Below are 6,000 nucleotides of genomic sequence, written 5' to 3'. Positions count from 1 at the left end.
ATACAAAAACTTGCAAAGATCTGTATTAATATTTGTAGGCATTCTCAATACTGTGATTTTTGCGTACCGTTATACCCCCTAATACTTCCCCTTGTCAAAACAGTCATGTGACTCTGGATGAACATTTGCTGGAAATGTTTGACATGTCATTTGAGCCGGTCATAATTACAGATCGACTCCCATTTACAGAGCAATGACAAACCAGAACCCTGCATTCACAAGGCATCTAATGCAGGGGTTGCCCAAAGTAAATTTTGGAGGCCATTTGTGGGCCTTCAAAGGATTTTGTGTGACTACCAACAACAATTCAAGAATGATGCAAATTTGGCCTGCCAGCATAGACACTTGAAGAAGCTTTACACCTTCTACCTTCTTGGGGTTGATTGTAGCAAATGTTTGGACACCACTGTCTAAAGGGACGTCCAGACTGTTTTGCCCTTGCTCTTTAACTTTCTGATAATAGGAAATTCTGTTATCTTCAGAAAACAATGACTTAATAATAGAGATAATGCAGTGGGTTCATTATTATCAGCCATGTCTTTCACCCTTGCCCCAAGAAACACCCAAACTGCCAACTGGTGACCGAACTGCTTTTATTTTTGGTAAAAAATTGTTTCAAACCACAAGCATGTCCGCAACTCTAGTCAACCCTTTTCAAGAAAACCTTTTACAGCCACTTTGTTAGATGCATAAAACCACAGGCAGCAGGGTGAAAACAGAGTTCGAAGGTTAAGTAAAATCACCCACTAGGGAAAATATTATTTAATGGACTTGATCAGAATGCTGAGCTGCTACTTGGGGTTTGACTTCCCTAATAAAGATGAACCTATGTATGCAATTGCTCTTAATGATAGTTCATCTTTTTCACTCCACTTACTTCCTCCCACAGTCCAAAAACATGACTGTTAGGTTCTCTCTAAGTTTCCCGTAGGTGTGCATGGTTGTTGGTCCTCTCTTTCCGTGTTTTGCCCAGTAATGGACTGGCGACCTGTCCAGGGTGTACCCTGTCTCTTGCCTGTAGACCACTGAAGATAGGCATCAGCTCCCCTGTGTATAGAAGAAGCATGTATAGAAAAGGAATGGATGGATCTTTGTGATAGGCTGTTACAAGTAAAGCTCCCAAAAGTGTAATTCAAAACTGCTTCTTCCCCATCATTTCTACTTTATGTGAATACAACACTGACTCCTCTCTTGTGGTAGGTACCATGTCATTCACATGTCAATGCAAAGAGCCTAAACAAAAAAAATTTAATAATTGAAATTTGAAACAGTTGATGTTTGGAAGTTGATTTAAATCATGAGCCCTATTTATGGTTTTTGTTTTGGTATTGTCTGCTTGTGACAAACCTTGTTCATGTCCTGAACAGCTGCAGTGGTAATGAAAATAGAAGCAGAAGCAGCTTTACTGTTGGAACAGAGCCAGCCACAGAACAGTGCTCAGGTGCTTGGTGTTGGGGGCCAATCATCGTAGGGTCGGCTGCTCCTAATGAGAGGATCTCCATGATGCAGTATCCAGAACAGGGTACCCTGACCCTGATTCTTCAGTCCTCATAGCACCGGGCACCAGCTGCTGTTATGCACTACATGAAATGAAAATTAAAGAAGGACACACACTTAAGTGTTTGACCTTACAATATTGCAAAAGCAAAACAAAGATGAATGTTTGGATGGTTGTTTTGGGAGGCGAAGTAGTAAGACTTCATATTTTAAAGCTCACCATCATTTTTAATGCTTGATTACAAATGTTTTAAATTACATTTTACCTATTTCCTGAAACACGTTTTAAAGAGACTCAAGTTAAAAACAAAGTACCAGCAGAGTTGGTCCTAAGTTCTATGAGGCTGTGAGTCAAATCTAATTTTGGGAGCCCACCCTTTTCACTCTTTATGTTTTTAATTTTTAAATCTTAACTGTTTTCTGTAAAGCTTTTATGAGCCCAGAATTGGATATGAGTTGCTAACATCGGGTTAAAATGATCGTACCAGATTTTACTTCATTTCATAAAGAGTAAATTCAAACAATTTTTTGGTCTGGCAATACTTTTTTAGCTGTTGGTATAATATGTCAATAAATAAATGACTTATTTCTCATTTATTTTAAAGGATGACAGGCCAAGCTGAATGCTGTCTTCAACAGCCATCACAGAGAAAATGTGCCGTGTTCACAAACAGCTACAGTGTTCCTAAAATATTTGCCTACTTTAGACACAAGCGGCAGAAAAACTGTTAAAGTTGCTTGACATATGCCTGTTAACTATTAATGTTTTCCTCAGTATATAGGCAAGAAGTCAATTTGCAATTCACTTTTGTGAATTCAAGTTTTCTTTGAACCCCCAAGGCCAACGGGGGGGCCCTAAGCAGCTGCAAACCCTGCTTTTACCTTGGGTCAGCCATGGGTACTATTTATTTTACTGCTAACACTTCTTGTCATGTTTCTTTATTATTGCACATAGAAATGCAGGTCAAACTTAATAAATGATTCACAACCGACACACACTGCAGCGTAAAGAAGAAATATGATCAAAATGCAGACAACTTGAAATCACACCATCCATTAGAGCAAATGTTTAAACCTGTTTGGGAATGCTGTTAATGAGCCTTCCTTTAAAATCACGTTCCTGTTTTCTGAACAGAAAACAAAAGGCTGACTTAAAAGGCAAAACATGAAAGCATTCATACAAATAAACTGACAGATTTACAAGACATGAAAACAAACATTTGTTTACTTTCATTGAAAGTCACAGGTGGAATCACAATTACAAATTAATTAATTCCAACCTGCTTTGACTTTATGAAAGTCATTTTCAAAGCGAGGTTTCATAACTGACCTTGCACGTACTGTACTTTAAAAATGATTGGTATTCTTGTTCTTAAATAAGACCATCAGACATTTTCTAAAGGAGAACGCCTTGAGGTGTTTCAGTGTAAGGAACTTCATTATATGAGTCTCTGAAAGTTATTAGTTATTCATGACTCCATTCTCTTTGGATAAAAAAAAATCTGTGAAATTGCTGGCAAACATAAAAACGTCTTTTTTTTTCATAGTTAAAACAATTGTAGCTGTGTGGATGCAAGCAAACATATTCATAACTGAGTGAATAAAAATTAATATTCCCTTTGATTTGAAAACCAAATCACAGAACATTAGTTTGTAATCCTAAAACCACAAACACGGCAGGTGCAGAAACTAAAATAATCATGTAAACATTTTGATTGCCGGTCAAACAAGCTACAACAGACACAAGGGCATTACAAACACTGAAAGTTCCCACATTTAATAGCGATATCACAAAGAGCTAAGGCTTAACATGCAAAACCCCAAAATTGACTGTTTCTCAACATTGATTTGTTAATGGAAAACAGTATATTAACTATATATATATATATATATTTTTTATTTTTATTTTTTTTTTGTCAAGAAATAAAAGATTTTAAAAGGACACTCTCCTACCTCCAAATATAGGGACTCACATGATTGGGATATATTTATTCCAGCAATATAGAATAGCAGCATTTGCAATGGGAAACTGCATGCCTACATGTCCAAAATAGTTTACCTGATACAAATTATTTTATCTGTCAGGTCTCTCAGGGATAGTGCACACTCCACAACAGAGGTTCGCACACAGTGCCGTCCTTATGCGGTGACTGTGGGCACTGAAAGTGTGCCAGCCTAACATGCCAAGTGGGAAAAAAGGGTTGCTTGTTTGAACAGTTTAATATCAGAAGATCGCAGATTAACAAATGACTAAAATGCCAGAAGCTATTGACCAAACAATGATAATTTCTGATAATTGCTTTAATAAAATGAGATCAAGTAAGAATCAACATAAAGAATCAGAATAAAGTTAAACCAAGAAGTACTGTGCGGAGTACATGATTAATTAAAAAAAAAATACTTTGATAAACGGAAATCATATTGGGCACTAAATACCAAACATTTATTGAATAAATACTCCTTAAGTCACACTAGCAATCAATAAGTCTATCTAGAGATTAAAACTGGGTTTTAAGCCATTACACAAATGTACATCAAAAGTTGAAGATAAACACCATTCAAACCAGTTCAAATCTATTCCAAAATACATACATTCACAAAAAGCAGTTAACTCAAAACACAATAAGAGAATGCATGCAAACATGGAAAGATAAAATTAGCATAATCTCTCCCATGTGACTTTGCAGAAAAAATCCCTGAATACAATATTAGATTTACAAGATATACTTGATTTGATTAGATTTATTTAATATTGTGTCATGCACCATGGTATGGTGCCCAGCCTACACAGGCTCACAAGACACTATACTACGAATACACAAAGAACAAAACATTTATAAAAGCTAAATCACATAACAAACTTGCATTATAGAGGATACAAAACTCTCTGTCTTCGTTGCCGAGGATTTTAAATACATTTTACTGAAACAAAAGTCTCTTCGTTAAACAGTCAACTTTTAACGTATCTGCTTCTGTCAGCCAAAACAAATTTAGAATTTTCTGTTGCATCTTCTTAAACAAATTATTCTCAGAACATAATACAGAAGACGGTGAAATTTTAAACAAAATTCATCCTCAACCACATTGAGTTCATATAACAGATATAAACGCTGCTCTTCAGGACCCTTTAGAATCTGCCAAGTTCAACTGCTAGAGGAAGAATACCAGATTTTAACACGTACTGACCTTTGACCGGGGCCAACTGTACCTTAGATGGTAACAAGGTCCTATAACTGGTGGGTTGTTGGTTCAAACCCCTGCTCCATCCATCTCAGTTGATGTGTCCTTGGGCAAGACACTTCACCTGCCTTGCCTGCTGATGGTGGTCAGAGGGCTCGGTGGTGCCGATTGTATGACAGCCTTACTTCTGTGAGTCTGCCTCAGGGCAGCTGTGTTTAACTGTGTTGCTCACCACTGTCACTGTGTGAATGAATGGGTGGATGACTGATTGCAGTGTAAAGCGCTTTGAAGTCCTCAGACTAGATAAAGCGCTATACAGGTACAGGCCATTTACCATTTTTGTCTTCTTTTCATATTTTAGTTTACAAAGAACACAGTTTGACACACATCCTTAATTTCAATGTAAGTTCTATGTTTGGGTTTTCTACAGATTTCCTGCAAACACTGATATTTTTATGACGCTTCCATCCCATATCTCTTTTTCTTCAGCTCACTTAGTAGCAAACTTGTGCATAATACATAATGGACCCATATTAATTGTTCACATAGTTTTGATGCAGGACAAATCTGGGTAGAATGTGGGACCCATATGGATCTTCTGTGATGTCCAATTTGAATAGACCTACATAGGGTGCCCATCTTGCTTTGTTGATATTGGTTGTATTCAAATAATTTGGTTACCATACACGAGGCCCATCATAAACCCAAACCCACTTAGCACCATACAGCCTGTGCAAAATCCATGTCAGACCCACACTCATACAGGTAGTTGGGTCTGAAGACATTATTTCATTTTCTAGTATAGTTTTAGTACAGTTTCCAACTATAGTACAAGAGTGTAAACTTTAGATTACTTCCATAACCCCAGTTCTAACAGTAGCGTGAGTGAGATTTCTCACTATGTGATGTGACCCCTCTGCCCTCATTGGCTGACGAATGTGACACCTGCGTTACATTCCGTTTAAGTAGCTTGTTGTACAATGCAGCATCATTCAAGATAAGCACCTCTTCTAAGCACCAAGAAGGGTTGTCTGGTGACACATCTATCTCATGCCTCTCAGAGAGCCGTGATTATGAAAGTAACCTAAAGTTTTCATTCACAGCATTCATTTTGTTGTCTAACTATGGAATACAGAGACTACTGTATTGCCAGACAGCTAATTCAACATAACCATCTGCTTTCAAGGAGACTCTGATCTAGAAGGCATGGGCCATACAGTTTAAAAGAGCATGCAAAAGTAAGAGGAGAAGACCAACTTGCAGCTACACATATATCCTGAATTGACAGGCCTCTAAACAGGGCCCAGGATTCTGCCAGGCCCA

The 6,000-nt window shown here is 37.5% G+C and overlaps 1 long non-coding RNA gene across 1 annotated transcript in view; it reads right to left on the bottom strand.

The window, feature by feature from the left end:
• Positions 1–562: 562 nt before the first annotated feature.
• The window catches only part of LOC124867332, a 54,712-nt gene continuing 49,274 nt past the window's right edge, over positions 563–6,000 (bottom strand). Inside the window, exons 2-3 of the long non-coding RNA XR_007038023.1 lie at positions 1,348–1,580; positions 563–1,047 (exon numbers count right to left, since the gene is read on the bottom strand). This is a non-coding gene — a long non-coding RNA (uncharacterized LOC124867332). The remainder of the gene's footprint in view (positions 1,048–1,347; positions 1,581–6,000) is intronic.

This window comes from Girardinichthys multiradiatus, chromosome 4, assembly GCF_021462225.1.
Source record: "Girardinichthys multiradiatus isolate DD_20200921_A chromosome 4, DD_fGirMul_XY1, whole genome shotgun sequence".
Lineage (NCBI taxonomy): Eukaryota > Metazoa > Chordata > Actinopteri > Cyprinodontiformes > Goodeidae > Girardinichthys > Girardinichthys multiradiatus.
Note: the sequence above shows the minus strand (reverse complement) of the source record. Positions and strands in the feature narration are given on the sequence as shown.